This window comes from Cryptomeria japonica, chromosome 2 (genome assembly GCF_030272615.1).
Source record: "Cryptomeria japonica chromosome 2, Sugi_1.0, whole genome shotgun sequence".
In the NCBI taxonomy this organism is placed as follows: Eukaryota; Viridiplantae; Streptophyta; class Pinopsida; order Cupressales; family Cupressaceae; genus Cryptomeria; species Cryptomeria japonica.
Genome location: NC_081406.1, coordinates 213,829,716 through 213,847,163, shown reverse-complemented (window position 1 = coordinate 213,847,163; position 17,448 = coordinate 213,829,716).

Below are 17,448 nucleotides of genomic sequence, written 5' to 3'. Positions count from 1 at the left end.
AAGATGGTATCTTTATCACTCAATCCAAGTATGTCAAAGAGGTGTTGAAGACCTTTGGCATGGAAGACAACAAACCAATTGGTACACCGATGGTGACCGGTTGTAAATTATCAAAAGAGGATAACTCAGCGTTGGTGAATGAGAAGGAATACCGATCAATGATTGGTAAGTTGCATTATGTAGTACACAACAAACCGGACATTACACATGTAGTAGGCATTACTGCATGGTTCCAAAAAAGTCCAAGAGAATCCCACTTGGTAGTAGTCAAGCGGATTCTTAGATATTTGAAGGGAACTATTGACTATGGATTATGGTATCCATACAGTAATGATTTCAACCTGAAAGTGTTTAGAGATGTTGATTGGGCTGGTAATGTGGACGATCGGAAAAGCACAATCGGCAGTGCATTCTTTCTTGGTGGTAGACTGGTCTCATGGATGAGTAAGAAGCAGAGCTGTATCTCTTAGTCTACAGCAGAAGTAGGAGTATGTTGTAGCATTTATGAACTGCACCCAGACAATTTGGATGAAGCATTTATTAAATGGCTTCAAAGTTCCTGTATCTGAATGGGTAAGTATATTTTGTGACAACACAAGTGCAATTAACATCTCCAAGAATTCGGTTTTACATTCTAAAACCAAGCACTTTGAGCTTAAGTATCATTTCTTAAGGAAAAAGGTTCATAACAAAGAAGTTGTACTGGAACATGTTTCCAGTAAGGAGCAGTTAGCAGACATATTCACCAAGCCTCTACCGAAGGCTACCTTTACCTATTTGAGAGGTGAATTAGGGGTGTTTCCCCTTCAAGAGGTGAACTAAAGGTGTGTGCTCCACATCAGTCAGGACTTACATTGATATTTTTTTTCAGGATTGGTGTGTTGAAGGATGCTACTCCTTAGGGGGAGCATCATAGTAGAACATAGATGTGTATGCCTTCACTTTGGCATTGTTGTCAAAGGGGGAGAAGTTGTGAAGCGGAGAAGATATCTACAGTATTGGGGGAGAAGATGTGAAGCGGAGAGATATCTTTGTATATTGCCATCAATGCCAAAGGGGGAGATTGTTAGCATATGTGCAGAGTATGATGACATGATGATATTGTATATTGTCATTGATGTTAATATGCTGAAGAGTGAACCGGTATATTGAAGTAAGCACTTGCAAGAGAATCGGTATGATGTTGTGAACCGGTATATGTGAAAAAGTGAAGTGGTATGTTTGTCCAAGTGAATCGGTATGTTGGAATGTGAATCGATATATGTGAAAAAGTGAAGCGGTATGTTTGTCCAAGTGAACCGGTATGTTGGAATGTGAACCAGTATATGGTATATGGTATGACTACCGGTTGGTAGTCAACTTCAGGGTTTCCGGTTGAAGTATTCCAAGCTTGTGGGATTCAACCGATGACATTGTGTGATGAGTTAGCATTGTAATGAAGAACAGATTATGTTGCCACATCAACCTTGTGCGCGTGAAGGATCTTTCATGAAGGAGATTGATCCTATCTACCTCAGGAATGTGCGAAGTCTCTGTAAACGGTGGAGAACGCGTGATGGGTTATCAGCCTCCAAGAAGCGGTGAAGAACATCTTGAGATCTGTTCAATATTGTTGTAATCAATGCAATATGTTCAACGGTTAGGATTGAACCGACTGAATTGCTTAACCTAAATGTTTAGGGTTTAGGGTTTATGTCACCAACCTATCTGTTTCCTATAAGGTCGATGTTGATTTTCATGTTGAGGTTGTTGGCAAATGTTGTGTGTGTATCTAAGTGCAAAGATATGTGATTCTTGCCAGACCAGATATAAGAATAGATACCTACAGAGTGTGATTGCAGAAGGAAGGAACTAAAATGGATTTGCATTGGCATTGAAGTGCTGTTACAAAATCATTGTAATACCTGTTGACCTATAACCACTTCAACAGTTGGAAAATCCCTTAACAGGGTAGCTTTAACCGGCTTGCTGTAAATCCTTTAACAGGGTGACTCAAAATCATTGAGTTCTTAAAATCCTCTAACAAGGTAACCTTTAATAGGGTTTAACCCTTAACTAGGTATTTTAGCCATCCCTTAACCAGGTGATCCCTAACAGGATTGGTTCCTAATAGAACCTATTGTAAAGTCTTTAACTGGACTAGGCTCCTAATAGAGCGGACTTCAAAAGAGTTCAAAGAACAACTTGTGGGTATTCATCCCCACCGTGGTTTTTCCCAATTGGGTTTCCATGTGAAAAATATGTGTGTTATGTGTGATGCTTTAGTATTCTTTATCAAGTGGTAAAGCATGTTGAACCAGTAAGTCTTTACATTTATGTTGAAGTATTACTAGTGTATGCTTATGGGTGAAGTGGAAATAAGATGTTAGATTGTGTGGAAAGCTGAGTTACTAGTTTATGTCTTTCATTGTGTTTAACTGGTAATAATTTGATTTAGACCGATGTTATTGCTTGCCAGTCAAGTGTAGTGTTTTCAGTCAAACTGGTTCAAGGAAAGGTGTTTTTGTCAGTACTGATTCACCCCCCCCCCCCCCCCTCTCAGTACCGGTTTGGTACTAACTGTTCATCATTGATTCATCATTAAGAAATAAGAAAAGACATTCTGCCCAAAAACCAACACAGTTCTGGGCAAAAATCAACATAAAAGCCCAACAAAACCAGCAACATCCAACCAAAACATAAAAAAGACAAAAGACAAATTACTTAATGTTTTTAAGGGCATTAGCCAAATTTTCGCTAATCCCTTGCAAATCTTCAATATTATCCCTGAGCATAGGGATATCCTTGGAAGAGGCCAAAGCAGTTTTTTTCATACTTGCCCTTGTTCTTTTTGCCGCACCACCAGGAGCACTTTCCACTGTCCTTGCCTCAATAGCGTCCGCATCAATATGTAGGTCCACAACAGGTTTGGAAGTGCTGGAGCCATCAAGGAACTTGGTAATTTCCTCTAAATTCTTAGTCACAGAGGTAAGGATATTCAGAATCATTACCAAAAAGTTTTTCATGGCTATTTTTCCTTCCTCCTGTTTACTAATATGAGCTTCCATCTTCTCCACTTTTTCTTCCATACCCTTTTTTCACTGCTCCTAGTTACTTTCAGCTTTCTTTCCCTTCTCTTCCTGTTTCTTATCAATTTTTTCCAGATTCTTGATTCCTTCATAAACCCACCTGTCAAAAACCCATTCGAGCCTCGGACTGGTTTTTGAGTTTATCCAGAATAATCCCATCTTCAACTTTATCCTGATCCCTGCTCAATTTCTCCTTGTCCTTCTCCTGCTCAGTTTCCATTTCCCTTTCCTCACTAATCTAATTGTCCTTCTCCTCCATTGGCTGGTTGTTAATATTACCTATACCCACATTGTGGGTAGGGCTATTCTGATCAAAAACATCCTCAGCTCCTCCTTCCTCTTCCCCCACTTCCTCTTCTTTCCAGCTCTCCTCTCTGTCAAACTCATCAGTCTCCATCTCGCTTCCATCTTTTCCCATGTCCTCTGAATCAACCTCTATATCCTTTTGATTACCCATGTCCTCTTGAATTTTCTCCATAGTGGTTTTTTTACCCTTTTTGCTCTATGTCAACTCATCCTTGCTAGGCCCACCTTCCTCCATCTTCCTCTCTCCTTTCCCCGGCAACATCGAGAATCTCTTGTTTTCCTGGATAGCCAGAATCTTGCAATGCTCAGAAATGAGCAAAATAAGACTGTAATGAAGCACAGGTGAAGAAGGGTTCTTGCTATGCTTATTCAGAGACCGCGACAAAGACCTAAAGAGGTAATAGGGCAGAGAAATCCTCTTCTCATGTCTAAAATGATTTAAAAGCACAAAATGGTATGTGTGGACCCTGGTAAAACAATCATCCATAGTATTATATTCCATAATTGCATTAAGCACACAACCCCAAATTTTCTTGATATTGAAGGCATCATAATACCCCCCCCTGGGCTTTTCCTAGTTTCGCTCTCTCCTTCTCTTTACGCGGAAAAAGCTTAACTACATTATTAGACACTTTCAGGTCTCTAAAGAAGTTAAGACTAGAATGGGGCATACCTATGACCGTTGCAATGAGGTCTGCATCCAGCTTAAACCTAACACCATGAATTTTGAAGGAGCCATTTATCCAGTTTTCAGTAACTTTGGTGACCGCTAGGTTAACTCTGTCTTTATCATAGTTGACCAACTTTTCCATGAAATTCATCATGAATCCTTTCTCCAGCTTTGCCCAAACCTTAGGAATCTCCCGCCATCTGGAAATATTATCAGGTTCCTCTCTTCTTAGATCCCCTCCCTCATTTTAGATTTTGTTTTACAATTTTTCTTCTTTTGCAACTTCAGAGCTTTCTTCCAAATGACACTCGACTTTTTGAAATGCATACCCAGAAAGTGTGCGGAAAATTAATATTCTTGATTAGGACTCTGCCCTTCTAACGTGTCATCACCACCTTTCTAAAAATTTGAAGATTACTCATTAATACTTTCATGATTAACGTGTGATCCATCTTTCCCCATAAATCTGTCCTTTCTGACGAGTTCTTAAATATTAAATCAATATTAACTTCCCCATTCCATATACTTTAAGATTCAGAAATTACGCCATGGTTCGCTAGAGCATCCGCTACAACATTTTTTTCTTTGAAGGCATGTTCAATGATAATAGATTTAAAGAGAGAAATAATTTCTCTAGCTTTAAAAATAATATTTTCTATAGTCCACGAAGGCTCAATTTCTCCCTTAAGGCATTTAATAATGTTAAGTGAGTCTCCCTCCAACCATAGATTATCATGATTGAAATTTTTTGCTATAATCAAAGTATTCAAAGTCACCGAGGCTTCAACATAATGACTAGTTTGGTTACCCAAAGGGCCAGCAACAGCCACAAGGCAACTTCTAGCAAAATTCCTGACAATGCCCCCATAAACAACTTTCCCTAGGTTCCCCTTAGAAGCCCCATCAAAGTTGGCCTTAATCCATCCCTGAGAAGGAAAGCACCAGAAAAGACCATCCCTACCCTTATCCTTACTGATTTTGTTATTGGAGAGGTTCTATCTTTCATTAAAGTCTTCTTTAGTAGCTAAACCATTATCAATTCCATTTAAACATTTAAAGATCCCTCTATAGATTTTATCCACCACCACTTCAGGGTTCGTACTTTTATCCCTAAAAATCTTGTTGTTGCACTCCTTCCAGATGTTCCATATGACATTAGGGAGAGTAAGTTTCCAAAGCTCAACATTCTTAGAATCAGAACTAAGGTAATACCATTGCTGCCAAAACTCTTCCAGAAAGTTCGGGAAAACCCAACTCAACTTCCACCTACTAAAAATAATATTCCAAATTTCCTGACTGAAAATACACTAGTAGAGGATATGACAAGTAGACTCCTCCTTGCAACAAAGAGAACACCTGTTAGGAAAAACAAATCCACGCTTATGGAGATTATCAAGAGTTAGCACCTTATTTTGGATAAAAATCTAAAAGAAGATATTAATTTTGGATGTCAACTTCTTTATCCACACTTTAGCCCACAAAGGGATCTCTTCCAGAACTTTGTTGTGGATAGACACCACTGAAGACATAGAATATTTCCCATCAGAAGTTTCCCTCCAAATCAAACAATCCTCAGAATTGTCCATAAAATTTTTAGAAGAAAGCAAGATCTCTTAAAATTTTAATCTTGGACAAAGCTGGCTGAACTCAATCCACTTTCCATTTCTCTAGTAGTCTCTAACAAAGACTCCATACCTACTTTTGAACCAGCCTTTCCATTCCTTAAGGATGGGGATTTCCTCCAGTGGTTTATCCATAAGCCATCTGTCCTCCCAGAATCTAATAATTCTCCCATTCCCCAATTTCCACTTTTTTCTAGCTGCAACCTAGGCTTTAGCCGTTTGAACTGCATTACAAATTGCAAAGCCTTCCACAAAAAATGAATTTTCCATAAATTCTTCCTCAGATGGTTGCATGTAAAGGTATTTCTTTTTCCAAATTAAATTTCATTCCCTTTCCTCCCCTTTCATTCTCCAAATTTATTTAACTAACAAGGCATTATTCATAGTTATAATGTTCCTTAACCTCAAACCCCCAAAAGCCTTAGGAGTACAAATATTATTCCATGCAATAAGGGGGGTTTTATTTTTATCCTCCACTCCCGACAATAAGAAATTTTTTTGAATTCTTTCAATTGCCTCCGCAAACTTTTTGGGGATTTTGAACAGACTAAGGGCATAGATAGGCAAATTTCGAAGGGTAGCTTTAAGCAACGCCACCTTACCCGCTTGGCTAAGGAGGGCTCCTTTTCATCCGGCCAGTTTGGAATTGAATCTATCAACCAGCTTCATCCATAAATTCTTTGAAGGCTTTAAGCGTAGAGGGAGACCCAGATAGGTTGAAGGAAACTCAATAATTTTGCATCCAAGGATTCTTTCGATCCTTCTTTGTCTATCCACTGGGGTATTGATGAAGAACAAAGAACTCTTATCCCAATTTATTTTTTGACCAGAAGTAGCTTCATAGGAATCCATAACACTCTTCATGTTTCTCGCTTCCCTTATGATAGCTTCTCCCATAGTGACCGAATCATCAAAAAATTGTTCATGAGTACAAGTTATGTTGGAAGATGAAGGTTTAAGGCCTTTGAGTTTCCCTTCTTCCACATTTCTCATAATAAATCTACCCAAACTTTCAACTAGAATAGTAAACAAGATATGAGAGATGAGATCCCCCTGTCTTAGGCCTCTAGAACTTTTGAAGAAACTGGAAGGGGATCCATTAATAATAACAACAGAGGTAGAAGTTCTAGTCAACTGAGAACAAAGCTGAATCATCTTTTCCCCAAACCCAAAAGCTTTTATAATTCTGAAAAGGAATTGCCAATTCACTCTGTCATAGGCCTTAGACATGTCCAACTTAAGAAAAAAGCCCTATTTTTTAGCAGCTGTTAAAGAATGAATATTCTCATGAACAGAAATGATAGAATCCAAAATCTGTCTACCAGAGACAAAACCGTTCTGTTGAGCCGAAATAATGTGGGGGAGAATATCCAACATTCTAGAAGTAAGAACCTTATATATAATCTTGTAAACAGAATTACAAAGACTGATAGGTCTGAACTTATTGAGAGAGTCAGCTCCAGAGATCTTAGGATTAAGAACGATAAAGGTAGCATTGAGTTCTTTTAGAAGCCCCCTTGAACCAAAGAATTCTTCAACTCCATTACAAATATCAATCTCCACAATATGCCAAAAGTTTTGGAAGAAGAACATAGGGAATCCATCCAGACCAGGAGACTTATCTCCAAGAAAGGAAAACACAACAATATGAATGTTTTAGGAGGTTTCATCTATGTTTTAAGATGCAAAATTTACTTAATTGATGAGATTTGTCCTTAACAATGTTGGGGTGCTTGTCCATGGTGGTGTATTTCACTCTCTTCCAAAGTAATTTTAATTTTCAAACTTAATACAAAATTTGAGTATGAATATATTTTTATTTCAATGTCCAATATATTTTGTTTATAAAAATATATATTTTAAAATTATTAATCAAATTTTGACAAGGACCTAGTTAAGGGTTGGAAATGGAAATCTCTAGATCATGTGGATATCCCAGTAATGAAAAAATAGATACTCCAAGACATCCTTAAAAAGAGAATGGTCACTTTCAACATGGGGTCAGATACTCTTGTCTGGGATGGATCGAAATCGGGAGAGTACACCTCAAAAGATGGTTATAATCTTCTCCTTAGTCAACAACTTTCCTCAAGCACTTCTTTCCCCTCAGTCCTGTTTTGGGATAAGATGTGTTTGCCAAAGGCATGACTGTTTTCATGGTTTACTCTCCAAAATAAGATTCTAACGATAGACTTATTTAGGAAAAGGGCTTTGAGGGATCTAGTATATGCCCTTTATGTGAAAAGGCAGAAGAGGATAAGCATCATATCCTTCTCATTTGCAATTATGCCTCCAATTGTTGGCTCTGGTTATGTAACAAATTAGGATGGAGCTCAACTCTCCCTAACTCCATTCTTGGAATGTTTCAGACATGACCCATTCTTCATCAACGCTCCCTCTTTGGAGGACTATGGAAATTGGCCCCATCTTTGGTTATTTGGGAACTTTGGAAGGAACACAATAGAAGACTCTTTAAGGATAATAAAATGGATTGGCTCCAACTTGTGAATAAAATTGAAGCCTCAGTAGTAGAAACCCTTAATAGCATGACTTCTAAATTTCCTAGTAGATGGTTAGGTTTGAATATCCCCCCCTTTGTAGGAGTAAAAAATTCTAATAAAAAGGAGTTAAGAGAAGCCTGCAAATGGAAGGTCCCAAAAAAAGGGTGGGCTAAGCTTAACTTCGATGGTGCTTCTCGTGGGAATCTAGGTCCTGCAGGGATTAGATGTTGTCTGCATGATGCTGTTGGAAGGGAATTAGCTAAAATGGCCAAACCTATAGGGATTGAATCCAATAATAAAGAAGAGATTTTAGCCTTAGTCGAAGGCCTCCTCTTATGTCAAAATAGGGGCATTAGTAAGCTCGACATTCTAGGAGATTCGTCTATTATTATCAATGACATTAGAAAAGGTTTTATTCCTAATTGGAAGCTTAAAGTGATCCTGTTAAGAGCTCTAAGCCTCCTCAAGGATTTCAAGAAAATAACCTTCAATCATATTTATAGAGAAGGTAACTCCAGGGTGGATGAATTAGCCAATGCATGGGCCGATGAACGATTCATAAGTTAAGATAGAGCCCTTCCTCTTGTCCTAAGAATATGTTGCAAGGTTTAGACTCTTAGGCTTTTGTTCTCTATAAGTTAGGTTATGGTATCCCCTCGGGGATTCGTCCCTTGACCCAACCTCCCCTTTAAGTGGGAGAAGGATTCGTCAGTGACAGATGGTTAAGGCTAGGTCGAAGGATGTAGAGTAATTTTATCTTGCATTTCTTAAATCCTAAATATACCAAGACATGTTGGATATCAGAGCACGATCCTCTTCTTTATCTCTCTGATTATGAATATCAGAGGTATTCGGGATAAACACTCAGTGAAACATTTGTACATGTGCTTATATACATTTATATACATGTATACATTCATATATATATACACACACACACATATATTTACATATTCAATTTTTAATATACTCGGAGCCATCTATTGCAAGAATTTATGTATATAGGTACATATATGTATATATGGATATGCATATATATATGGACATACATATATATAAATATATATATGTATGGATGTATATATATTAATACACATATATAAATATTATATACATATATGCATAAATGATATTGTTGATGTTAGATCCATATATATATTAATAGGTGTATATGTAAATATATGGATGTATTTATATAGAATTTCATAAATAGGGTTATATATATATGTGTGTGTGTGTGTGTGTGTGTGTGTGTGTGTGTGTGTATTAATACACACATATATAAATATTATATACATATATGCATAAATGATATTGTTGTTGTTAGATCCATATATATATATATATATATATATATATATTAATAGGTGTATATGTAAATATATGGATGTATTGATATATAATTTCATAAATAGGGTTATACATATGGTATCGCTCATCTATAGACATATTAACAAGTTTAAAGGGGCAGTTAAATGCCTTTAGACATATTATTATGTCATCATTTTGTCAGCACGTTATCTCGAGTATTGCCTTCTTTGGCGGCATACTTAGAATTGATGAGGTGACTTCCCTTGCCGTATGAGCTAGCTGATACTAAGGAGCTCTCTCAACTAACAATGACAATATTTATTACCTTGATCTTGGAGATTGTCTAACCTGCATCGTGACCCTTCATCCTTGCTCCTCTGACACTCTTTAGCGATCAAATTGGTCCTTTACCGAGATAGATGAGTTGTATTTTTTGGCACCTGTTAAAACCCAATTAATATAAGTAAAGGCTTTGTTTTGAGCAGATGGTTATCTGAGAAACTCGAAGCTCATTATGGATACTCCGCTAAGGCTTATAGGGCTCAAGCATCAAATGAATTTTACAGTGGAAATTAAGGAAGAAAGACTGAAAGGCATTCTGGTCTTACCAAATGTCCTGGTTATCAGGGCAGTCATGAAAATTCTTGGGGAGGAATATATCAAGAATGAAGACCACACTAGGGCTAATTGTGATATTACTGCTATGTTCTTAGCGGTGGCTATGCATTCTGAGAAGGATAGGGATGTAGTGATAAAATTTTGCAGAAGTGTCTTCAAAAAAGACTTGTTGGGTGAACTTGAGAGGGTGGTTGTCAATATTGACGAGGAGTTAACTGCACCAAAGCCTCGCAATTATGATATAATCATACAGATGAATAACTCGATGCCTAGATTTCTAATCCTGGAAATTGAAGATATGGTTGCCTTTGCGGCCTATAATCCAACTAGGCAAAGGAATTTTTTTTCTTATGTGGCTTTTGCATGTTAGAAAACTATCATGTAACATGTGGCTGGCCAACTATCTTGAAGCTAAAAACATTGAAGTTGTCACAGATGACATGGACATCCCTTCCATCTTTGGCACCAGCCCAGATAATTCTTCGGCTAACTCGGGGAAGGAGGAAACAGAGGTGCGAGCGAGAAGGTGTCGGGCAGGATAGTCAGTCTGTTGTCCTGGGTTTATCTTATCGTTACTTTTTTATTCTTAAGGGTTTACCGTAATACGTTTACTTTATTTTAGACTTAACTTTCAAAGACTTATGGATGTTAAGGTTAATATTTGCTCTAGCTTTAGATATGTTTTTTTCTATCTTTAGTTCGATGGCTTCCTTTCACAATCTACCCTAAAATGAATCTTCTAAATTTTTGTGTGATTTTATGGGTCTTTCTTGTGGTTAAGCAGATTATGTCTGAAAACTAAGCTTCCTATAGTATTTTTCAATATTTGGCTCTGTGTGGTGAACTAGTGCTCTCATCTTTTTATATATATAAATACATGCATATATATATATATATATATATACACACACACACGCATGTGTATATATATATATATATATATATATATATATATATATATATATATATATACACACACACACGCATGTGTATATATATACACACATATATACATGTGTGTGTGTGTGTATATATATATAGTCACATAAATCTATCCATTTTAATTAAATGAATATTTACTATTTAGTTGATTAATAAACCTTCAATAATCAATTAATTAAATTAACATTTAATTAATTCATCTTCAATCATTCTCCTATTAATTAAATAAATTATTCAATTTATTTCAATTAATTCATTAAACCAAACTCACAAATCAATTAAATGAATAAATTCTATTTATTTATTTTTTATTGGTAAAAGGTCGAAGCCAGAGAAATTTTATTAATTAAAAAAGATGACTGGATGGCACCGCCTGCTCATATAAACCTCGCAAATACTCTATCTCCACCTAAGCTCGTCGTATCTCCCTCATCACCTCCCCAGTAGGACCCTGTGCTCCTGCCCCAACTTGTACTCTCTCCTACAACTCCATCAATCTCTCCACCGCATCATCTCTCTCTTGCAATACTACAATCAACTCTGACTCTCATGCAAACAACTGAACATCTCTAGCTATAACCTCTGCCTCCATCTCCTCCACCCGTGCCTCGACTGCTGTAAGTTGAGTCTGCATAGATACTAGTATATGCTCTCTTGCATCTTCCATCCCCATCGGATACTCTCCTCCACCTGTAGCTCCTTCTCCTCCACTAGTAGCTCCCTCTCCCGTATCCATAGGTGCCTCTCCCTCCCCCATATCCCTGCCACCTAATCTGACTCCTCCCTGCATCAAAGGACCCTATGACAATCACAATGGCTGCCCGCCTCTCCCTCTCCGCTATAACCATCCTCCTCCACCACCGCCACCTCCAACTGCCCCCCACCACCCCCTCCACCTCCACCACCTCCCTCACCACCTCCTCCTCCCCCTCCGTCACCTCTACCTCGTCCATCTACTACAAGTCCTTGACCTCCTCTCCTCCTCTGTCTCTGTCTCCTATCATCCTCAAAAGCTATAATCATCTCTGTCGGATCTGATATACATGGAATAGGATGTGTAGTAATATACTGTGTGTACTCATCTATAACCCCTGCATCTACAACCCCGGGCTCATATGCCATGGTCTCGCCTGTAAAATCTGAAACTCCACTAAGGCTTGATCATACGGTAACACTGGCCCCACTGGAGTCTCTCCACATTGTAGGATGTCCTACCAATCAAGTACCGTGTCATAAATACATAAGGCAAGGCCTCTGCATCATCATCCCAGGGCTCACACTCAATATAGGGCCTCCATATCACTATATCTAAATCATCTAATGCCCGTCGCCACCACTCTAACTTCCCCTGGTGGAGCTAACTCATCATACCTCTGTACATATACACATAGGGCTGATCTACTGCCCTAAATCTCAGACTAACAGGTCGTGTCACAAGTAGGTGCTCCCATGCTTAGATATGTAGCAGAGTGATCCCAACTCCTAGAGAACTCATCTCTCGGTACACTACCTCATGTAGATCCTGATATAAATGTGCCAGAACACACGGTCCCCATGCAAAGAGGGTCCCTTCAATCACCATCTGCTCTATAACCTAGCCCCAACCCATGGCCAGTCCATGTGATTGTCGATCAGGGCATAGAAGGCCCCCAATAATCCCTGATAACATAGCTGGTAGTGGCTCATATAACATAGCTATCTCCTCCCACGCTATCGAGCCATCGTGAATAATAACATCCTCATCAAATATCCGTTGCACAACTGCTATCCCCCATGCTCGATCATATGTTACCAAATCCCCTCGGATAGGGATGTGCAAGATCCGCTGCACATCCTCCAGTGTCACGGTCATCTCACCCATAGCTAGATAGAATGTGCAAGTCTCGTTGTGCCACCACTCCACTAATGCCATCATCAGGTCGCGATTCGTCTGAATCACGAGCATGTACATCACATCATAAAGGCATGCCGCTGCAATACAATCAATCTCGGCCTCCATCAACCGATCTCTCAACTGCTGCATAGCTGGATGCCTCTCCCACATCTGCAAGACGGGAAGATCCTCCTACACATCACACATAGCCACATCATCATCAATTGTTTTGTTTCAAACTTTCTTAAGTTTAAACCTAGACTATCAACAGATACTCTGATCAAGTATCTTCGGGTCTCAACAGGTAAGCAATCATGGCAAACCTAGACTACAACAGACATTTATCATAATGACCTAGTCTCAATGGGGCTGCTATGGTTCAAAACAATTAACTTATCCATCCATCCACCATTGGCATCAGGAGATTATTTTTCTAACATTGGGACATCTATTTTTCAGACAATAGCGCTATTCTGCTAACAATCGCGCTAAAACAACTACACACTAGCACTAAAAAACCAATAACGCTAAAACCACTGCACAATAACGCCATTCCAGGACAATCGCGCTACAAGATTGACTTGATCGCTCTAAAACTACAATCACGCTAAAACAACTGCACGGATGCGCTAAACCTTACAATAGTGCTAAAACCACTATGCAATAGCACTATGACACAAAAGCGCTAGTTTAGGTGACAACAACGCTAAATCATAGTTTTAGCACTATTGTCTTGACTCAACTTGGACATGTGAAAAAAGGACATTAAAAATGCATAAAAAACAAAAATTCAAATTGGCGTACCACTGGTCTATAGTCATCTGACCGCTGGAATCGACGGACCCGCTCTAGTCGATGATCTGCTATCGGTACTAGCATCCTGATTGATGCTCACTCTTTCAACAAAGTCCCTATCAGAGCTCTAAATCACTATGGAGATGGATGCAAATGACCCTGTTTTTAACCCTTCACCCCCATATATACCCTTCGCCCTCAAACCTAATTTTTCCCCACTCACCACGGTGGTCCCTGTGAATTTCCAGCACCTCCCATTTCTCTGTGTTATCTCTGATTTCTTCTATTCTTTCACTGTTATTGCTAAATTCCTCTCTTCTACCTCCCCGCCAATTCTCGTTCTTTTTCGAGAGATCGCTCGATTTTTCGAAATTTTTCGGCCCATCTCTCGAGGGGGCATACCACCTATTAAATTAAAATTTATGGGGCATATTTCTTTACACCTATTTTTCTTTCTTTGAAATGACGCAATAAACCGCACTGTCTCAAAGAGGGGCAAATGTAGTCACATAAATCTGTCCATTTTAATTAAATGAATATTTACTATTTATTTGATTAATAAACCTTCAATAATCAATTAATTAAATTAATATTTAATTAATTCATCTTCAATCATTCTTTTATTAATTAAATAAATTATTCAATTTATTTCAATTAATTCATTAAACCAAATTCACAAATCAATTAAATGAATAAATCTTATTTATTTAATTTAATCCCCTTTCCTTTTTTAAATAGATAAATAAAACATTTATTTAAATCATTAAATCCCCCCACTTGCATTCTCCTACAAATGCAAGTTGCAACCACAAGTTGAAATAAATTAATTTTATTTTAATTTAAATCCTATTTTCCCTCACCCACCAAATCCACTTGAAATGCTAAATCCCCTTCTAGACCCTTCTAACCACTTTCTAATCATTCCTAATTAGCCTAATCCATTTCCTAAATATTTTCACATTCCTAAGCAACTTGAAGTCACTTCTCAAAGCCTCCAAAGTCTTTGAAAAACATTTAATGCTTTATGTGTTCAACAAGCTAACCCCTAAAGTCTTCCAAACCACTAATGACTCTTACATAACCATTAATGGCTCTTACATAACCATTTATGGTTAAATCCACTTGCTCCCATGGTTAGAGACTTTACCTCTAACTCAACCCTCATTTAACCCATGGGTCTCTTCAAGCATTTATTGCTTTGACCATGGTTATTCTCACTAACTCTTGCATAAGAGTTTATCCATTGGATAAAGACATTATTTATTGGATAATGGTTTTATTCTTTCAACTCAATATTAACCTTACCTCCCAAGTTAACCCTCAAGTCATGTCAAACATTTAATGTTTATTCCCTCTCCTCTCAACCCATCTCTTGTTGACATTTGTCATCCTGAGATTGAGTTGAAAGCCCTCACATGGATCTTAAGCCCTTCAATCTCGACCCTTGTTGAGATTGCTCAATCTCAACCCTCCAATGCTCGATTTTACCAATAAATAGAGCTCATTTCTTCATAATCCAAATCCTGAAAAACTTGTATGCATCTAACTTATAGTGAATTTTAGAGAGCATTTAGCATAATCATTTACAAATACTCTTTTGGACTAAAATCAACACTAGATTAAATAATATCTCATTTTTAGCTTGTTCATGTTTGCATTTTCATGAGCTTTTATTTTATAATCTTGAACCTCCATAAGACATCCAAAATAGTGCAAAAAGCTATTAAGAGCTACACTCATTTGGGAACTTGGAGAGGAGAGGAACAAGGGAGGAGAAGCTACAAGCATGGTGGAAGGCATTTGGAGATGTCTTGTTACATTTATTTATTTTGTTAAATGTTCTATTTTTCTTTTAGTGTCTCTCTTGATATGCTTGCTTAGGATAGTGTTTGATCTCTGATTTTCTAACACTAACAATTGGTTTCTTGTTTGTTTGTTTTGTGTTTGTCTTGACAATATCCCAACATCCCTTTTTGCAGATACACATACATATACATATACATATACGTATACGTATACTATACGTATACGTATACGTATACGTATACGTATACGTATATACATATACGTATATGTGTATGTGTACACACACACACACACACACACATATATGCGTATATTTATATATAGATAGACATATATATTCAAAGGCATAGATGATATATTCATATGTAGCTTTATGTTTTGGTAGAGGTGTGGAGGTTGACCGCTTCTATTTTGTATTTTTTGAAAGTGTACTCAGAAGCATGGAAAGGATATGGAAAGTCTAGTTAATTTTGGATATCTCCCCTCATACTTTTCTTTCCTGCTTTCGATTATGCTTGGTTCTGGTATAAAGGCGGATAACTATTTTAAAAAAATTTCTCTTTGGTGACTCAAATAAGTTGACTTTATGAAAGGAATAGGTTTCTGAAAATCAAATATGATTAAGACTTTCTGAAAGGAGTAGGGTTCTGAATATCAAATATGATTAAGGCTTTCTGATAGGAGTGATGTGACTTTAAGATCTTTTTGGATGACAGATTCCCTATCTCCCAGATCCATGCTATGTTATTTCTCTGTCTGACTTAATTATGATCAAGATGAAGACCTGAAACCTATAGGTTGTGTTAAGGATTTGGGTTTTCTCAATATTTCTGTGCCTTTTCAATACTAAAGTTCTATGGTTGTAGTAGCAGCTGGGGAATAGGCTTGGTAACCTGGATATGGGATTATATATTGGCTAACAATTCATGAAGTGGTATGCTATAGGGCAGGTTTGAAGGTTTTTTGCAGGTATTTGAGATTTCATTTAGTTCGAGTGTCCTGTTAGCAGTGGAAAGTCATTTACAGTATGTTTATAAGAAGGGGTCCCCCATAGGTAGACCTTGGCTACAATTTGAGAGAAGAGATAACAAATCTTCTAGGCTTGTAGGCGAAGGTTCAGTTCAGGATGACAGATTGTATTAATTACGCTATAATTTCAAAATGTTGTAATCATAACTGGTCTTTTTGTATTTGGACTTAATGTCATGGGCAAGGCCGAAGGTTTTCTCCTCTCTGCTCTTAAATTTAAGTTGTATATTATGATTCAAATTATGAATTAGATTGTATAGTTTAATGTAGTTTATATCATTGAAATTTTGAAACTTTCATTTGTGAGACAACCTTTCAAAGAACTAGAAATTGTTTCTTCTTTTAATTTTTTTGAGTTGAATGACTAAATGTATAAATACCTAGATACCCTTAGTTGTTAAAAGTCATCAACTAGAGACACAACATCAAAAGATTGCTTTATTAATGATTATTTACAAGTTAATGTTTTTACTTGTGATAAGAGAATTCACATTTTGTGAAATGATTTTAAAATTTTGCATCAACATCTCAAAGTTTGATACAGTACTAAAGTAAAACTTAGACTTCTCTTGTCATCTCAAAAGAATGCTAAAATATAACTTGTTTTTTCAACTATATTAAAAATGTCACCTAGAAAGGCTCAAGGAAGCTAAGAATATAAAGAGATTGGAGAAGAATGTTGGAAGGGTGTTGTAAAGAGCTATAGATCTTGAGATAGTTATGTTTGATCTTGAGAGTACCAAAGAGCACAAGAGAAAGCAAATAAATTAGAGAAATGAGCAAGAGAAAGAGGGTGACGAGTTGATTGGAATCATAAAAAAAACAAATAAAAAAAGGAAACTACTTGAGATGATTCCAAAAATTTTATTTGCTTTGAGTGTATTTCAAGTAGTTTCCCTTTTTTTGA